This window comes from Cibotium barometz, chromosome 46 (assembly GCF_041138505.1).
Source record: "Cibotium barometz isolate CiBa-2024 chromosome 46, ASM4113850v1, whole genome shotgun sequence".
In the NCBI taxonomy this organism is placed as follows: domain Eukaryota; kingdom Viridiplantae; phylum Streptophyta; class Polypodiopsida; order Cyatheales; family Cibotiaceae; genus Cibotium; species Cibotium barometz.
The window spans coordinates 35,168,547-35,188,442 of NC_141091.1; the positions used below are offsets into that span (position 1 = coordinate 35,168,547).

General features: G+C 41.8%; 1 protein-coding gene across 4 annotated transcripts in view; it reads right to left on the bottom strand.

The window, feature by feature from the left end:
• The window catches only part of LOC147612165 (uncharacterized), a 38,327-nt gene extending 36,892 nt beyond the window's left edge, over positions 1-1,435 (bottom strand). For 2 of the 4 annotated variants that reach the window (XM_086784041.1, XM_086784042.1), the window contains exons 1-2: positions 1,333-1,409; positions 816-1,018 (exon numbers count right to left, since the gene is read on the bottom strand). The gene's annotated coding sequence lies outside the window, so the exon portion shown is untranslated. Of the gene's footprint in view, positions 1-815; positions 1,019-1,332 lie in introns of all 4 variants that reach the window. The other 2 variants (XM_086784043.1, XM_086784040.1) reach the window with 1 other exon arrangement.
• Positions 1,436-19,896: the final 18,461 nt, after the last annotated feature.

A 19,896-nucleotide genomic window follows, 5' to 3' on the forward strand; every position in this document is an offset into this window, starting at 1 on the left:
GTCGCTGCAGGTGGCGAAGTGGCGTTGTAACTGATCAAAACTAGAGAATGAGATTACCACGTAGTTTTTTAAGCACAAATACAAGATCTAACGACCAGGATTATCTCGATCAAGATAATCCTAGTCGTTAGATCGAGATAATCCTGGTCGTTAGATCTTGTATTTGTGCTTAAAAAACTACGTGGTAATCTCATTCTCTACTTTTGATCAGTTACAACGCCACTTCGCCACCTGCAGCGACGAGGCGCATCGCCAACCTCCTCAACTCCCCAACACTCATTCTTGTTCCTATCCAAGGTGCACACTCCCTACACCCAAAACCCTAAAAAAACATGCACTCACATCAAGTCGCACATGCCTCACACTTATCTCAAAAACTCTAACCCTTATGAAAGCACAAACCCTAACTCTGAAAGCGTAGCGATGAAAAAATATATGTAGAAAGAGTAAGTATAAACCTGTCTAGGTCCTTGCCCCCAAGCCTTATGGAAACCCTGACCATACACTCAGTTGTCCATAGAAACCCTAACCCTAGATAAAGTACACCATTCATCACACTACCTTTAACAACCATACCTGGACGCTTACGGGATGCTTTCTTTCCATCTTACTATTTCTTATAGAGTGGCCTCTGCAAGCTCTCTTGTAGGAGTTCTCATACATGCAAGCTGCAAGCTATAACCCATCTTGATGATAGAATGTACTGGCAGACACCTTTTTAATGTTGCCACTATTCGAAGCATCTGGATTTTCCATTGATGCAGTCGATTGTGAGCTGTGATTTTCACAGGCGAGTAGAGCGAGTAGATAAATACCCGAGTAAATGAAAAAGACGAAAAGGCAAAAGATCTTCTTCATGCCGGCGGCCTAATGAGGGACTGATTCCGCTGGTTTATCTGATGTTGTAGAGATGTGTTTTGTAGGCTGCACTGCATGTTGCTTTATAGGTCGGCGGGTCGGCGAGAGCCCCTGGCCGTAGCTTCGACTGTCCACTAGCTGATGTTGCGTGCTTGGCTGTCTATCAAATTTTAAAGAAATCGCAGCAGAAGATCAATTTGCAAGCAGCAAGAGGAGAGATGGATTGGCAGTTGAACGGCTACCTTTTGATGTGGAAACGAAAAGGTGCCGTTCAACTATCTCATTATTAAGGTTTTAGAAAACATTTGTTTTCTAATGTTTTTGCTACTCTGCATCGTCTTCACGAGAGAGGGAGACATAACATGAAAATAAAAAAACTCTGCATGGAAATAGACGGTTTTGCCGTACGACCCAAAAAAAAAAGACAAGACAGAGACAGGGGCGGCCAAAATTGTAAGAGAGAGAGAGGGCCACCTCGTATAATTCAGATGCAGCGTTCTCTCGCAACGGACGATGGCTGCAGTCGTTCATGGTGTGAAGAAAAGGAGGAGATGCGCAGACAGTTGCAGCGTTTAATTTTAAAAAAAACTATTAGCAAAGGTTATCCCAAGTACCCTTATTAATTAATTTGATTTTGATTTTTACCACTAACTAATGCCTCTACTACTAGCAAAAAATCATAGCTTTCGATTCGTTAGTGCTACTGATAATCTGCTTCCATAGGTATTTTTTTCTCAATGCGAGAAAATTTCCTATGGTTGTAGATTTTTCTTAGCTATCAGATATTGAGAGCTATGCCTTAGCTACTCGTGTAAATGAAGGTTTTGCATAAATAAGCGTCCAGGGGATGAGGGAGTCGACGGAGAAGACCCCCCTTTTAGAGACGACGAAGTAGGTTACGAGGGGATCCACGTTTACAGAGAGCGAGTAGGGGATCTGAGTATGATGGGCAGAGTGATTCTAATCATCACAACGATGTCGATGCCAAAGGGGTTTTCGCTTGAACCTTATCAACCATCCATAACGTAGAAGATAATTGCCCGATGTCAGACAAGTTTCCATCTTTGCGTCGATTGGATTCTATCGTTTAATATTTCAATCAAAGCCATTAGCCACCATTAGTATTTTTTTTTAAATTTTAGAATCTTCCTAATTAATGATTTCGATTTTTTACTTGTTATGTCCCCCTATTTATTCGTTTTTTATTTTTTACTCATTGTAGGGCCCAATAGATAGGGACACACAATGAGTGATAAATAAAAATCAATACATTAGTTCAGGGCGGGTTGTGAGACCTTAATACAATAGGGGTCAATATATATCTCTCTCCTACCAAGGGTGGCTTGCATGTAGCTGAAGGAATGGCAATGCTTCCTTTCATGTAAAGTGGCCCATCAAGGCAATTCTAGCTAGCAAGAGACCACCGAGAACCCATCAGTCATGATACCAAGGGCCAGGGTCGGGTGCCCTTCCTTTAAAGAGGATTGAACAACCTTTACTTCGTCAATATTGTTTTCTAAAGCTGGAGGATACTCATATTTATATTATATCGAGAGATATACAATTATATATAGAGAGAGAGAGAGAGATTATTTATATATATTATATAATAATCTCACGTTATTTTATATATATATATATATATGTATGTATGTATGTATGTATGTATGTATGTATGTATATATGTATATATATATATATATATGTATATATGTATATATATGTATATATGTATGTGTGTGTGTGTGTGTGTGTGTGTGTGTAAAATAGCCAGAGCTTACTTGTATTATTGTATTTTATATTATAATCTGTGTACATGTATATATGTTTATGTAATATATTTATACTTTATTATAAATATATTGTATAAATTTATAATTTATTATAGATTTATCATATGTATGTCTTTACATCCATGTATTCTTGGTAGGGGCAGTGATGGGTGCAGTTCATAGTACCCCTCTACATTGAGTACACATCACCATTTGTGATAGGCTTTGGTGTGCCTCGAGGTGCTTTGGGAGCTTGTCCAAGAAGAGCTTCGTTGAGGTGTTAGTTATGTTAGTGGAAGTGTCAGTAGTGTTAGTAGAGGGCGAGGATATTTGTCCATGGGGAGGTAGGTGAAAATGTGGTTTCAACCTACTTCGAAGAGGACTTTGAAGGAACAAGGTGACCTACCTCGGCCTTTAGTTGAAGCATCGGCCTTTTCAATGGCACAGTCTCTTCGATAAGGTCTCCTTCCATGGGTTGGCCCCATTAGCTAGGGTCCTTAACATAGAAGAGAGGTCATAGGGTTTCGGGTTGTTTGTCCATGATGAGCACAATTACTTCAACCTTTAGTTGAAGCATCGGCCTTTTCAATGGCACAATCTTTTCAATAAGGTCTCCTTTCATGGGTTGGCCCCATCGGCTAGGGTCCTTAACATAGAAGAGAGGTCATCGAGACTTTATGGTTTCAGGTTCTTTGTCCATGATGAGCACAATTACTTGCCCAACTTAAAGTTGACAAGGCTATTTTTGAAGCCTAGTCTATTTGTTGGTGTTGTGCCCCATCCATCCCCCTGAGGAGGACATCTCTTCATGCATGGTTCTTGTAGGCACATGGTTCGTAGGAATCACATAAAACTTCCCCTCGAAGGGATCTTGAAGCTCGGAGGAAAGTTGTAACGAGGTTGTTCTTGAAGCCCAGTCTATTTGGCAGTGTATTTGGCTATTTATTGTGCCCCTTTCAAGGAGGACCTCTTTGTGCATGGTTCTTATAAGCATCACATAAGACCCCCCCCCACCCAAAGGAATTATTTCCAATTCGAAATGTAGTTGAAAATTCTCTAGGGCAGGCAACTTCAAATGAATCTACCGTTCTTATTCGTGATTTTACGAGTTAGTGTATAACCTAGTGATTGAGCACCAAGTCTCATGAGACATAAGATTATGGATCATTCTTGTGTCGACTAGAGCTAGCTTCTATTCGAATCTCATCTTCATGGTCATACCTAGCTTAAGTCATCCTAGTCGGCTTTACATCCCGCTCTTCTTCTTCCTTCAAATCGATGGCTTGGACCATATTGATTGATGAAGATGCGATTACTTGCGCAGCTTCTCGTGTCTTACTTTGAGTTCTTCACGTTTCATCTCAACTTCCTCCTTGTCTTTCTTCTTTTGGTAAATGGCCCTATTATAGGGTTAAAAAAATAAGACACCAGTAAAATAGTATAAGTATAGATGGGTTGGCGAATGCTTTTATATATGAGCCTAAAACTTTAGAAACTTGGAAAATTCTTTAAAATTTTCTATCTTATATGGTAATATGTAGTGTACTTTTAGCGAATTTATCTTCAAGACCCACTAAAAACTAAAAATTATGGGTGATTTTTCCTAAATACGTTTGTGGTGAAATAGCCCAACAATCTCAAAGACTTCTCTAAAATAGCCCTTGGACTAAAAAGAGGCTAAAAATAACCCCTAATTTTTTTCTTGGGTCCTAAGGGCATTTTCGATCATCAAGAGCCATAGTAGCATTGGAGTTTGCTAATCCTTCATCTCTACACTATCAAGTGTTTCGAATGTAGGTTGAATCCTATGGGGTTTTGATTATTTTTGTTGTACGATTTTGATTATTTCTATTATACACGAGGACCATGTTGATATATCGAGCTCAACTAATGCTATACGGACATTGATAACCCACCTGGGTGTGATAGCTTCTACACTTATGCCACTGGCATGGTTGGTGAGATTATGGTTGATATGCTGCCAGTGGATGACAGGCTGTGTGACCAGCCACCTTGGAGTACTAGAGTTATAGCATAGTTATAACATTGACGCATATAGTCGGGTTCACACTATGGACCGACCATTGTATGTTATTGTAAGAGAGTACTTTCCCTTTATGTATGTACTCTTATCTTTTAGTTATATGGTAGTAGAGAAGAGTAGAAGATAGAAGAAAATTTAGCCATCCATCTCTCTTATCTTGCACTCTCTTGTGTGTGTGTTTTCTTGCAAGGAACTCAAGCTTTCCCTCTCCCCTGCAATCTCTTTATGGTATCAGAGCTTCAGTTCGTGTGACAGCTAAGGAGGCAAGCAGCAAGAGGCAAGAACAAGCAAGCACGGAAGCGGTACATAGGTAAGAGCATCATCATCTCTTCCTCTTCTTGTTTAGGTACAACACTCCTCAGTAGCTTCGACAACTACATGTCTCCGATTGAGGAGTTGTCTTCGTAGGCTTGGAGGTGCTTGTGCGGTACATAGTACTTTGTGTTGATGTTTTGCAACCAGAATTGCATTTCGAGCGCGTTTTGATCTCCGTTCGACGATCAGTGTCACAGATACAATGACAGGACACATTCACGATGCCAACAGTTGCATGGCAAAACCTCCAGATATTCCAAACCAATACAAAGGTAAGGAAACTGCAACTAAAACAAGAGCTTCATACTGTGGAAAAGAAAAGCATGTCTATCATAATGAGTATGCTTTAAAGATCAAGGGTATTGTTGAATTCCTTGGGTCTATCAATGTATCGGTGGAAGATGATGATTTGGTGAGTGTTTGTTTGAATGGGCTTATTAAAAGAGTACAAGCCATTCAAGACCTTTGTTAACCCTCATTAGATACCTCTCCAGCGTCATTGTATATTTTACGTGTGCGATTGCTGCTTGTCTATGAAAGGCGCACCACGGGATTAATAATGGAGATCGTATTCTTAGATTAAGTGTTTGCATAAGCCTAGGTGGCTGTGGATAGCCATGGACCTATTTTTTAATAAGTATGGTCGCCCAAGGTGTGAAGGGTATGGGGACCAAGATAAGGGTCATTGTTTATACTCACCATTCATTCTTTTATGCTAATTCAATAGAGTGCTCTTCTTCTCTACTCTCCTATGCTATTGCTTGCTTGAGCTCTTGTGTGCTTGCTTGCATGTGTGTGTGAGAGTGAGTGTGTGTGATTGAGTGAGAGAGGAGAGTCGAGCTTCCATTGGAGTGCGGCAGCGGCGACGTTAGAGCTTGGAATGTGGCCGCCGCACGACAACAAGGTGTCCTACGAGAATCCGAGTACAAGCAATCAACGAGGTGAGTGAAACATCTTGTTTATGCAATTGTAGGCTAGATTATGGTAGATTAACCTCTCGGTTTGAGTTATTTTATGCTTCCGAGTGCGACGAGGCAAGGCCTCATGACATTGGCTAGTTTCCTGCACTCTTTCTATGATGCAAGGGCTTCCCCATAAATGGCGTCACGCTGCCGGGGATTAGCCCTACCACATAGCCACAATGCATTTTGAATGTGTGTGTATATGAAAGAATTCTATTTTAATTATGTTTTCTATTTTTGCAACAAGAAGAGTAGAAATGAATAGATGAAAATGTGTTCATTTTGTGGCATTGTTTGCATTCTTGTTGATTTTTACATTTTATGCATATTGTTCAAATTCTTGCATATTGTCCAATTTGTACTTGTTTTTCATTTCATGTGAGTGCTGCAATTAGTGCATTTGGATTAATTCTTCTCCCACATTTCAATTGCATGTTCAATTTTTGATTTATGCATTTTTTGGTTTTTTCGTGTCTTTTCAATTTTGAAATCTAAAAACAGTCATTTGAGCATCAAATTAGGATAAACCCTATGCTAGGGAACCGACCATAAAAAACAGACCATAGAATCGGTTTCCTAGCATAGGGTTTATCCTAATTTTAACTCCTTATGTAGAGAAATCGGCATAATAACAGAAATTAGGCGAGGATTTGACAAACACTGAATTTTTTATGTTTTCTACTTTTTAATTACACTTATTCCTCTCTTTGATTCGGGGCATCTTGATTGGCTGGCAATGCATATAGACTTTTAGGTCAGTAGCCAAAAATTTTCAAAAGTCTGTTTTGTGTGACTGGACACATTTAATACGTGCAAGCCCCAAGTCAAAGATTCTAGGAAAACTTCCTTTTTGGTGAAACCAAAAACTGAAACTGTAAACAGAAAAAGTGAAAAGTCAAAGTTAAAATAAAAATAAAAAAGTGGAAAGTGAAAAGGTAAAAGGTAAAAGGTCAAGGAGGGAAAAAAAGAGTATAAATTTTTTTTGAAAAGTGCTCGCACAAACTTAGCTAATATATATTTTAGGCTGTGCGGCGATCATTGACGCCAACTTGTGTGATACTCGATTTTTTTTTTTGCAATTTACATAGTTAAGGAGCTGAACTATGGGAGCCGGTGCCTACAGCACTTGAATAACGCGAAAAAAATATGCCTCTTGATGGCATCACATCAACTATGGCACCTATGACTAATGCAGAATTGCCTTTGAGCCACATGCCAACGATTACCCCACGGTAGCCAACACCACTTCACACATAGAGCCCCCTACGCCTGACATATCTAATATTACCATTCCTAGAGGGGTCATGAAACATCCTCTTCCTAGAGTGAGTGTGCTACCAACTCCTATTTGCGAGACCGGATGCACCTCTTGCCCACATGACTAGAGCACCTATTGGGGTGCTAGTAGGACACATGCCTTATGTCGCACATCTATCCCCACTAGGGTTTAGACCAATGCATCCTCATGTAGTGCCACGTTGTGCACCTTCTCTTGCTCCTATCATTGTTCCAATTATGCCAGCACTGGCTCTACCCCCACAGACCCAGTTGCTTTTGCGTGCACAAGCCCTAGGAAGAGCAGTAGCGGAAAGCATAGCACCTCTTGTTGTGAGAGATGGTGTCATGAGACAACGGAATTAGTGGGAGCCTAGAGAGCTCGACCATCCGAGCAAGGAACGAGCAGGGTTTAGGGGAGCCAAAAAGATCAAGTGCAGACCCAAGAGTGGCCAGACACTATTGAGAGTGCTTGGGCACATGTGAAGAGCAATATGCTATTAAAAGTGTTGGGGTCCAATCTTAGAGGTCTCTCTTTTTGGTTGGGGTTGGGTGGAGTTGAACATGAGCTCTCTTCACCCCTTGGTGGTGAAGAAGAAGAAGTGTATCCGTGGAAGATTGCCTTACATTGGTATCAGAGCGTCTCGATTCCCATCGTTAAAGCTGTGAAAGAGAACGTCTGCCTAACTGTGCTTGAGTCAGTTGCCATAGTTGTGGCTATAATTGCAATAAAAAAAAGAGCACCATTGAGCAAGACGACTCCTACAAAACCGACTAGCAGCCAACTACTACTGGTTGGCTAGCATATGGTAAGTAGCCCCAGTTGTCTCGCCAGCGTAGCCAACCAGCCTTGGCTATTGAGGCAATACAGCAAGCCTTGGCTATCTAGGCCAGCGCAGCCAGCCAGACCCACCGACATATCAGACACTGCCAAACACCATGTACTACGCCCATAGCACCCAGGCCGAAAACGGCAAGCAAATCGATAAAAGGTTCAACAACGCTGCCACAGAGTTTATTTCCAAGCAATTCAGGAACGTCGTGTTGGTGTAGCAATTTAGTCTAGAGGCTATTCCCACGCAACCAAAGCAATTTCAAAGGGTTTGGAGATAAGAGGCTATTCCCACGCTATCAAAGGTTTCAACGTTTGTTTCCAAGAGTTGGTTCCCATGACGGAGATTGGGAGGTATTCTACAACGAATTCGGTGGAATTGCCGAGTGAAGAGTCAAGCTGTTTCTACGAAGCTCGAGAGGTGTTTCGCCACCACGACAACTCTCAGCTTCGAGCATACCACACCGGTGATTTCACTTCGAGCTGACAACTTGATTGGTTTCCTAGAGCTTGGACTTGAAGTTGGTGCTTTGTGTTTATTCTCTTGCATCGCATTTAGGGGGTTCACATGGAGTCTAATAACCCCAATGAATTCGTAAGTGGAGATCCCAGTCATTTGTGTCGGACACAGAGAAGGCAATGGCCGATCCTGATGTGCGATGACCAACGATGATCTACTTGATGATAATTTGGTTGGAGTCCCATACTTTGGAGATTGAGGCCAAGTATGATAAGATACTCCTCTTTTGTTACATTCCTGTAACGCCGCCTACGGGCTTTACCACAAGAGGGGACGACCTCTGGCTCACCACCCAGCCATAGAGGAAGAATGAGGATTGCCCCTCATCCCCCAGGCTATATAGTGTGTGGCCTGCCGTCCACACTAGCCTGGCCGCCCATGACTCCGCATGGGCGTCCTCTCCCACTGAACCCCGGACATGGCCATCCGGTCTGCCGCCGTCGGTCACAGGCGTTACAGCCTACGTGACATTACCCCCCCTTAAGAAGAGTTTTCGTCCTCGAAAACAAACTGGGGAAACCTTTTGGAAATTGCACTACGGCATTCCCATGTAGCTACCTCCTCATCCCTATCTATCCATTTAACAAGTACCTCCTGGTACACTTTATGTCGGGTTTGTCTGTCTCGATACCCAAGAATCCTTTCCGGTTCATGTGGTATCTAGAGAAACTACGTTCTCTAACCCGTGAACTTATTTCTTCAGTTTACTAACATGAAAGACAGGATGAACTTGAGAACTCTCCTGTAACTCAAGTTTTTAGGCTACGTCCCCAATCTTCTTAAGGACCTTAAAAGGACCGCAATATCTAGGAGAAAGTTTATTACACTTTCCCGTTTGCATGGTTTCTGACTGCGCAGGAACCTTTAAAAATACAAAGTCACCTTCTACAAAGGTCATTTGTCTGCGTCCTTTATTGGCAAATGTATTAGCGCGATCCTATGCGCTACGGATGCTCTCGCGTGCAGCTTTGAGCATATCGTTCATTTATCAAGGAACTCCTTGACAGATTGAATCTTCTCCTTTTCTAAGCCTACAGCCATCGGAGATCTCGGCTGGAATCCATACATTAACATGAATGGTGTAAATCCAGTCATCGCTTGGAGCTGTTATAAGCAAACTCCAATATGGGCAAATATTCTTCCCAATTTGATTGCTTCTTATCAACATAAGAACGCAATATATCCTCTAGAATTTGGTTAACTCTTTCAGTGTGACCATCAGACTCCGGATGATCTGCTGTACTCATACTCAGAGTAGTATCCAACTTTTTAAAGATTTCCCTCCAAAAATGACTGTTGAACTTTCTATCTCTATTCGACACTATATCTGCGGGCAGGCCATATAGCTTGTAGAGATGTTCAATAAAGAGTTTTGCCAACTCTCGCGTTTTTACAGTTTTCTTCGTGGTAATAAACTTTGCCAGTTTAGTTGTCCACTACTACCCACACCGAGTCATTCCCTCGACTCGTCTTGGGTAAACCGGTAATGAAATACATGGAAATGCTTTCCCATTTTCCTTGAGGAATCTCCAGCGGATGGAGTAGTCCTCCAACCTTAAGACGTTCATGTTTATTGACCTAGCACTTACTGCATTTCAGCACATAAGTCTGGACGTTCTTAAACAAACTAGGCTAATAAAACTGTCTTTTTACTAGTGCATAGGTCTTCTGAATCCCAGGATGACCCGCACTTGGACTATCAAAACTATACCCCGAAGACTCGGTTAGCCTCTCCGGACTAACTCTCGCCTCGCTACCTGCCGCACCTACGGCCAATCTCTCCGGCGGACTAGCATTATGTGCCGGCGAGGAAGGTGGGCGCGGCTGTGACAAAGTGCGTACGCGTACAGCACGCCAGACCTCTGTAAAGACAGGATCATGCTCACACAAGCCATGATTTGGTATTTCAACCAAAACCTTAAGGCAAATTTCATACCTTGATTTTGCATCATGACATTAGCACAGAAGCTAATGTACTGGAGAGCATTTTAGTAGCGCAAGTCTTAGACTATGCTACTAGATATTTGTAGACTACGCTACCATGTTGCATCACCAACTTGTTAAAACTTCTCCTTGGAAAGCTCTACGGCCATAGGAGAAATAAACTAGAGCCAATCTAATCATGCATCACAAGGATTAGTTCCAAAGCTGAGAGATACTTTCTCTTTTAGAGGAACATCTTTACACAAGCATATGCTCTAGAATTTTGTTGAGTTTCTAACTACCATCAATCTACGGATGGTTAAACTCCACTCTAACTTAGAGTAAATGTAACTTTTTTGAAGATTTCCCTTCAAATATAACAATCAAACTTCCTATCTCTTATGCCATACTATATATGCGGACAGACCATATAGTATGTGGAGATGTTTGATAAAGATTATTGCACCACTACGGGTGTCTCGAGTTACATCCAATCACTTACAACTCTTTGTTGCTATTACCAGACACATCCCTTCAAGTATTGTCTGGACTCACACAACTATTCGAGTTTATGTGATATTTGAGGATATCCCTCCTTTCCCTCAAGAAAGGTTTTTGTCCTCAAAATTTTACACTCAAGCGGACTACGCGCTAGTGTCATAGGTCCAAGAACGAGTCTAGACCGTGTTTAATATATTTTTTATTCTTGAGTCCTTCCAAGAAACTTTTAAACATCTTGCACCGAAGATGTGGTATAGTGTCTACGCACATATGGTGGTACTATTGATAAACTGCTTTGCAACAGATCAGTGGTTTCACACTTGTAACAAAGTGTTTCATTGTTGCATATTATTACCCTTCATAAGCGGTTACATACTTATGAATTATTTGGGTGGATTGTACCATCTATCAAGAAATTTCAAACTACTAATAACCATATTATCAATCCACAGATAATGACTGAGCTTGCTGCAAAGCCATAGGTTGCTAGATAATTGATGGTAATTCTCAAGCCCAATGTCTCATTACATCATACATTCAATATAAATGCAAACATCACAGTACTTCGTGATGATGAACTTAGGAATTTCATCCTATCCCTGTTTGGTGTTGGTATGAAGTATAACTATAAGAACATTATTTGCTGCCTCCTCATTATAGCGGCAAAGCTACCTACCCATTGTTGAAATTTGAGCATAATGATGAGCTATGGTGGATCATACACTAGAATCAACATGATTAACAAAATGATTAAGAAATGATTAAGACGTAATTAGTGAATAATTAGCAGATAGATTAATGTAGGCATGGATACTCAAAAACCAGCAAATTCTCATTAGGGCTATGCCTCAATTTATAGTGTTTACATCAAGCATCAAATCCCCTTGATTTCTCCATGATTCATTCCCTGAATTTCTCCACCTCTTGCCTGATTCTCTCCACCTCTTCTCTTTTCCCTGAATATCTCCCAGAATATCTCCACACTCCTAAATTCCCTCATGCTACCCATTATTCTCTCCCAGTAGATTCTCCTAACCTTTTCACAGGTTCTTTCACAATTACATCTCCTCTTTTACAGCCTCTATCCAAGAGCTTGTTCCCACACACACCCTATTCACTTGTATATTTCAACACCTCCCCTCAAGTGAATACTCCTAGTACACCTAGACCCTATACCAAGTTTGCCACCCTTTACTTGGTAGTCCGCGACCAGTGTCTACTCCTCCCCTCAAGTTATCTCAGCACACCTGGACCCTGTATCAAGTTTCTTTCTTACTTGACAGTCCGCGACCAGTGCCTCAAGTCCCTAAACTCCATAGTCCTTGACACTCTCTCTCTATGTGTCCAAGGCTACTATAAGTGCCCGCGACCTTGACTAAAGTGCTCACACATACATCTACCACGTGGCCTACATCATCGGTGGCTCAGAGGTGGTTTTACTTTATTGGGGCAGGTTACATTGGGTTGTGGGCTCTCTCTCTCTCTCTCTCTCTCAGAGATTTTCACATGGCTCCTCACTCTTTGGAGCCTCACATCTTCTCTTATCTTCAGTCTTCTTGTCGTGGCAGCTTCTCTCCACGCGTCCGTCTCTTCTTTCAGTCTTCTCGGGGCAGCTTCTCTTCTTGTGGCAGCTTCTCTTCTCGTGTCCATGTCTTCCTTCAGGTCTTCTTCTCGGTGTGGATCCTCTTCTTGGGAAGAGATATTCTTCTTCTTTCATGGCTGGGGCCATGAGCTCGTCCGTCAGGTCATTTTGCTCCATGTGAGCAACATGTTTCAATGTTTTGCTGACAATTCCTTTGGGCTTTTTATGTTTATTTTGTATCATTATGCAATGCAAACCCAAATTTATGCGGGAGGTCTTACCTCTTGCCTTAATCTGGACAAGGGCAGTGTCTGTTCCCATTTTTACACTGATAAAATGTGCCCAATACATAATGCGTATAGCATTCATTCTCATGCACATTCCAAATGCAATTCTGGCTGTGAATAATCTTGAATTTGAGTGAGATTTACAGGCATTAACCAAGGGTTAAATGCAAAATGATGATTTTCACAATTTTATCAGCACAATTTTACCAGAAATTACACTAAATTGAGAGTAACCAATTTGTACGGGATGGTTGGAGTATCAAACCAACTCCGATTTGAAATCTGAAGTTATAGGGATCTGTATCAGATACCTAATGGTTAATTTGAACCCTCAATTGCACCAAAGTACAGTGATTAGCACTGATTAATCACTAATTAGCAAATTAATGCTCTGGTTTGTGTGCAGAAAACAGAGTATGCGGGGAGCTCAGATCTGGTGCCTTCCACTTCAAATGAACTCAAATGCTTTCAAAGGCATCAATAGCAATGAGTCTAGTAGAGGATTAAGCCAAGAAACACAAGATTTGACCAAATAATGAAAGCTTAATCTCTGTTTTACCAAAGTCACCTGCAGATTTGATGAAGAGCTTTGATCTCTCTGTAGACTTGATGAAATTGATTTCTGTCTTCACCAGCTTGTAGAGCATGCTTGATTACCCTTTGTGCTAAAAGGAATTAGCTCAATTTGATTTGATGGAGTGTAGATCTGCATTTTACTCAGAAAAAACAGCGCTGGAAAAAACGCGGATTTCTCCTAAACGCCTTCGCGTTTTGCTGCGCCACTTGATGAGCTTGTAGCTAGGGCTAATGACTAGCTTGTGTTAGAAGGGCATAGACTAATGTTGACTGTGCATGGAGAATGGAGTCCTCCACTGACTGGGGGTGAAGGGGAAATGAAAAAACTCACTAAAAATTGATTATTTTGCTAATTTTCTACTAATCCTAATTAATTCACTAATGGGCTCATAAATCTGGTTGATTCTAGGCATGGCTCTGATACCATGTTGAAATTTGAGCATAATGATGAGCTATGGTGGATCATACACTAGAATCAACATGATTAACAAAATGATTAAGAAATGATTAAGACGTAATTAGTGAATAATTAGCAGATAGATTAATGTAGGCATGGATACTCAAAAACCAGCAAATTCTCATTAGGGCTATGCCTCAATTTATAGTGTTTACATCAAGCATCAAATCCCCTTGATTTCTCCATGATTCATTCCCTGAATTTCTCCACCTCTTGCCTGATTCTCTCCACCTCTTCTCTTTTCCCTGAATATCTCCCAGAATATCTCCACACTCCTAAATTCCCTCATGCTACCCATTATTCTCTCCCAGTAGATTCTCCTAACCTTTTCACAGGTTCTTTCACAATTACATCTCCTCTTTTACAGCCTCTATCCAAGAGCTTGTTCCCACACACACCCTATTCACTTGTATATTTCAACACCCATCACATGTGGCAATCTCTACCAAGCTATAACCAATGACAAGCAAATAAATGAGTACTCTTGTAAGTTCTTCATAACCATATCTCACACCAAACTCATAATCACTACGGATTAAATGCCAGGACTTGCAAAATTGAATGTTATCTGATAGGTAGAGGGATCATCAAACTACGGATGACCTCGACAACTCACTAGGACTAGTGATGTGTAACTTTTAAGTTACTCCACTCTCCTTGCTTATTCCATACCATCGAACAAATCGGTCCCTCGATTTGAGCAACGTCAACATATTTATGAGTACCTCGATACTCATGGATTGTGGTTCGGTAATTTAAAATGTTGATCTAGAGTATCTTTCACTCGAGGATCTTAATGTTATTAGCAGTTATGTATTAGTAGTGAGTAACTACGTACCCATTATCATCACACTAGTGAGTAACTACGTACCCACTATCATCACACTAGTAGCTCCATACTAGTCTGTGAGTAACTCCGTACCCAATGGCGTATCTCCCCCGAGTGGGAGTACCATATACAACCATCTATAACAAGATGATTAAGTCACTTCTGCTAAGAAGTGACTACACAAATTGACATTTTAGTCTGTGAGTAACTCCGTACCCAATGGTGTACCTCCCCCGAGTGGGAGTACCATATACAGCCATCTATAACAAGATGCTTAAGTCACTTGCTGCTAAGAAGTGACTACATAAATTGACCCTTCCATTGCACATTGCAGTACAATTTCTAGTATTACAACACGAATTTTTGGACGTCCTTATCATAGAGGTCAACTTAAAAACTAGTGCATAGGTCTTGTGGAGTCTCGGCTGACCTACCCACACCACTGGTGACTTCCTACAAAAAATGTGGCACCGAAGTCACCACCTATGTACTTTAACTCTGTAAAGTACATGGTCTCATCTATCATCTATGGAAAGTTGTAAAACATTCCTGCGATGGATATTTATCACCCTAAAATCATTGTGCACTATTTTAGTGTGAAGAGCTTTTTTCCTGGGTACCATGGTTCACCCCAAGCTCATCTTTTGTTAAATTCTCCGATTTAACAAAAGATATGTCTACCTCCGAACATTCCAGTTCAGCCCTAGACTTTGAGTTTACTTCTTAACACTTCGGTTAAGTCAAAACTCACCAGATACAGTAGGATTTACCACTAAGCTCTCCGGCTTAGCCTCCTATCCTAACTCAGCCCGAGTTTATGTACATTACATATGTTGGATCCGATACTAACAACAACCAGGCTCATCTGGAGTGAGATACTATTCACTATTGCCATGTAAAACCTTATTAAATCCTAGAAATGCTCCACTCATTTCCCAGGGGTCATACGACTTATAGGGTTTACACGCACATGAACTTTGTAAGCAAAATAGCCTGTCATGCAATATTACAATTGCTTATGTAGGAAAGTAATATATTTCCCAAATTCATATGGTAGCAACTAAAATGTGCTCACAATCGCACACTTATGTTGAACATAGGCAAGACTACACTTGCAAAATGCTATAGGGCGTCCCCCATGCATGAAATTGTCCAACCAAACTAGTCTTACTGCTAACCTCTAGATTTAGATCACTCCGGAACTAAATCACTCTGTTAGCATTAGCACACCATCATGGTCTTGCTACCTAGAGCTTCTCCGAACTCTGTAACTGGGTTTTATCCCAACTCATGGCTATATTTGTAATTGTCAAAGTTCAAATTTTATCTTGCACACTTTATCACTACAGACAAGTGTACATACAACCTGCCAAAGAGTCAGTTTACATGCACAAGCCTTGGCGTCCCATTCCACCAAGACTACAATCGATTCCGTGAGAATTTGATGTCCCATACCATCAAATTACCGCCAAATTAATTGATGTGACATATAAAAAGGCTCTTTCCCCCCTCGAAAGATCACCACAAACTCTCGAGCAGTGGGATGTCAACGCATGGCAATAAAAAGAAGAGAAAACCATGCTAGTGAGTTTAAGAATAGTTCTCTTCGATCAAATTTTATAAGGGCATTGAGCATTACATCTCAAGACTATACCCCTTCAGATTTACTTTTGATTTCTACAAATCAATCCTAAATCTGCTATTATTATCTAGGCGTATGCTAATCCTTTAGATTAGTACTCCTAGATAAACCATTCAATTGAGTACTGTTAGCAGCACTGCTAGGCCCTTTATTTCAAGTAATACAAATATTTTGTTACTTTTAACAAGGGCCAGCTTGCCTCTACGGGCCAAGGCCTTTTGTTGCTACAGACAGTAAGCAACTTGTTTGGACACGAGTCATAACCACATCAAGACTACGCTTGTACATGGTTCTCATTTGCCAAAGTTTATCGCAATCTTCTAGCAACTGTTAAAAGATTGTGAAGGGTTATGAGCACTACGGCTCAATTAGGCTTACCTTGATTTCTCGTGATAAGCACTTCGTCTAATTTGGGCACAACTGACGCCATGCCGGTCTTAGCCCAAGTAAACACACCGCGGTTTCAGATTTACACTATAGCCAAACTACGTGACTTTGATGGTCAATACTAAGTGTATGCTCCGCTTTCATTTAGTCTCTCCGAACCAAATGTGTGATCACCACATGTGTTACTCTCGAGGTGCTACGGTCATAGACGTGTTCACTAGGCACAACCGCCATAGAACGGCTCTCTCTCGAAGACTCGGCACTACGGCCGTGGGATTTATCTCTCTCTTAGCACGCGACGCTACGGCCGTGTGCGGTGGGTCTCTCTCGTGGAAAACAGGCAATACGGCCACACGGCACGAGGGCCGTGTTGGGTTTGTTTGCGTGGGGTGTACCATTGTTTTGTGTGTTTTTTTTTAAATAAATAAAAAAATAACAGGCCGGGCCGGCCCTTGCCACTTCGGGCGTGGCCGCCCACCCGTGGGGAGCGTCCTTAGGGCCGTTGCTTCATTTTTTTAATTTAAAAAAAATAAACAATTACAATATATATATATATATATATATATTTTCTCCTTTTGTGCGCTGGTCGACTGCCTGGTGGTCGTTGATGGCCACCTGGCCGCCTGCCTGGTTTGCCGCCTGCTGGGCTGGCCGCCCGTTTCATTTTTAATAAAAAAATGAACAATTATTATTATTATTATTTTATATATATTTTTCTGGCCGCTTGCAACGCTGGTGGCTGGGCTGCTTTGGCCGCCGCCGCCCAAGGCTGGCCTGGCCTGGCTGGCCGCCCATAGGCCTGGCTGGCCTGGCCGGGTCTCAGCAGGGCCGTCATCTCCGCCCGTCCGCCCGCCATCCATTCACCGAGCTTAATGTGGTCTTCGCCTTCAGCAGCAGGCCACACAACGCACTCATGGGTTCTACGCCCCCACGTCGTGGTCTATTCACAGCAGCTAGTGTTCGCATTCAACAGCCACTTTGGAAAGGCCTTCGCCTTGGAAAGGTAAGCCCATCCTCTTCGCACAACAACCCTTTCTGCCGGACGGCGCTAGACAACGCGCTTACCTTAAAACACCTTGTTTTTCGGCCATTGCCGTGGGGCTGGTGTCGCCCCCCCCCACACACTGTTCAACGTGGCCGTGGGCTGGTTGTACAAACTCTCTTCGCAGTATGCTGTTCTTCCCCCCACGTCTCCCACACACAAAACATTGCCTTCGAAACGCTTTGGTTCAGACAAGCTTCAACGACTTCTTTGCAGACAAGCTTGATTATCAAAGAAAATTTATTTCGCATAAAGCTTCAACGCAGAGAAAAAAAACGAGCTCTTACCTGCAATTCTTATTGTTGTGTGTGACGGGGAGAGAGAGAGAGAAAGAGAGAGTTCTTCCCCTGCATTCTTCCATGGCCGCCTCCCTCCACACCCTCCATTCGAGATAAGGATAAGGAGACGAATGGTCGAAAACCATTGAGTGGGCTCCGGTCCCCCGGTCACACGCGGGCTCTGACAATCCCATCGAACCACGCTTTGATACCAGTGTTACATTCCCGTAACGCCGCCTACGGGCGTTACCACAAGAGGGGACGGCCTCTGGCTCACCACCCAGCCATAGAGGAAGAATGAGGATTGCCCCTCATCCCCCAGGCTATATAGTGTGTGGCCTGCCGTCCACACTAGCCTGGCCGCCCATGACTCCGCATGGGCGTCCTCTCCCACTGAACCCCGGACATGGCCATCCGGTCTGCCGTCGGTCACAGGCGTTACAGCCTACATGACATCTTTCTTCAGGAGTTAAAAGATAACATGCAAGCTTCTACCACCTCAGTGGGAGGATGCTAGTGCCTCCCACCCAAGGGGGCAACATGAATGTCGATACATCTCACTCTAGATATGCTGCTGCTATTCTAAAAGATTTGAAATCTCCGACCTTTAATGGGGAGGAGAAGGAACGCAATAAGGATGCGGTCAACACTTTCTTACAAAAGTGGCAGGACTTGCATCGATTGCGTCATACTCCAAAGGATATATGCGCGCTTGACGGGAGCTTAACTCTAGGAGGTAAAGCATATAAGTGGTGGATAAGGTTGGAGTCTGAAAATCGGCCTACTACATGGGCTGAATTTGAAAGTGCATTCATGAAAGAATTTCTTCCAGAGAATGAGATGGATCGTAATTGGGACGCATGGGACAATTGTGAGATGAGAAATCTCATGTTGACTCAGTGTATCTCCAATTATTGAGAAATTATTCTCAAGTTGAAAGGTATGGACAATTGTGAGATGAGAAATCTCACGTTGACTCAGTGTATCTCCAATTATTAAGAAATTATTCTCAAGTTGAAAGGTATGGATGACTTTCAAAAAATTCATGGATTTATTCCACGGATTAGATTCGGACTATAAGAATCAAGTTAAACAAAATGAGCTAAAAACTTTAGAAGAAGCAATTAATTTGCTCAAATTTTCGACGACACTGTCAAAAAGAAAAAGCATGCGCAGAATGCACAACGAACATCTAGTGTGTCCAAAGGTCAAAAAAACGAAAAGAGACCTAACCAAAAGAATGACCAATCTAAGAAGTCTAAAGGACCACAAAAGTTTCTAAAGCATGAAGATTCTTAAAGAGCTAAAAAAGAAAATCTACGTTTTCATTGCATGGAAAAGGGTCATAGTAAACTACAGTGTCCCAAGCTAAAAGAAAATGAGAAAAATCAATGTGATCAAAGTAAAGAAAAGCAAGTGCACACTATTCAAGTGCTTCCTCTAGAGACTTCTCATAAGTGTAAAGAGGTTCAAGTTTATCATGCTGATTCTATTGCACAATCATGTTAAAGGTCACAAAGTATGAGTTATGATTGATGATAATGCCATGCACAATTTCTTGAACTATACCTTAGTCAAGAAATTAAAGTTGGCGCAAAGTCCAAGTGATCATAAGTATGTGATTTCTTTGATTAACGGCTATGATAAAGATGTTTGGGATACAATAGTTTGTGATGTTCCATTAGACATTCAAGGTTATGAGATGCATTTGGATTTTCAAGTTATGCATATCACTCAAGCGGATGTTATTCTAGGTTGAGAGTGGTTATATAACATTGGTCCATCTCTGTCTAGAAGCTATTTGCATAATACTT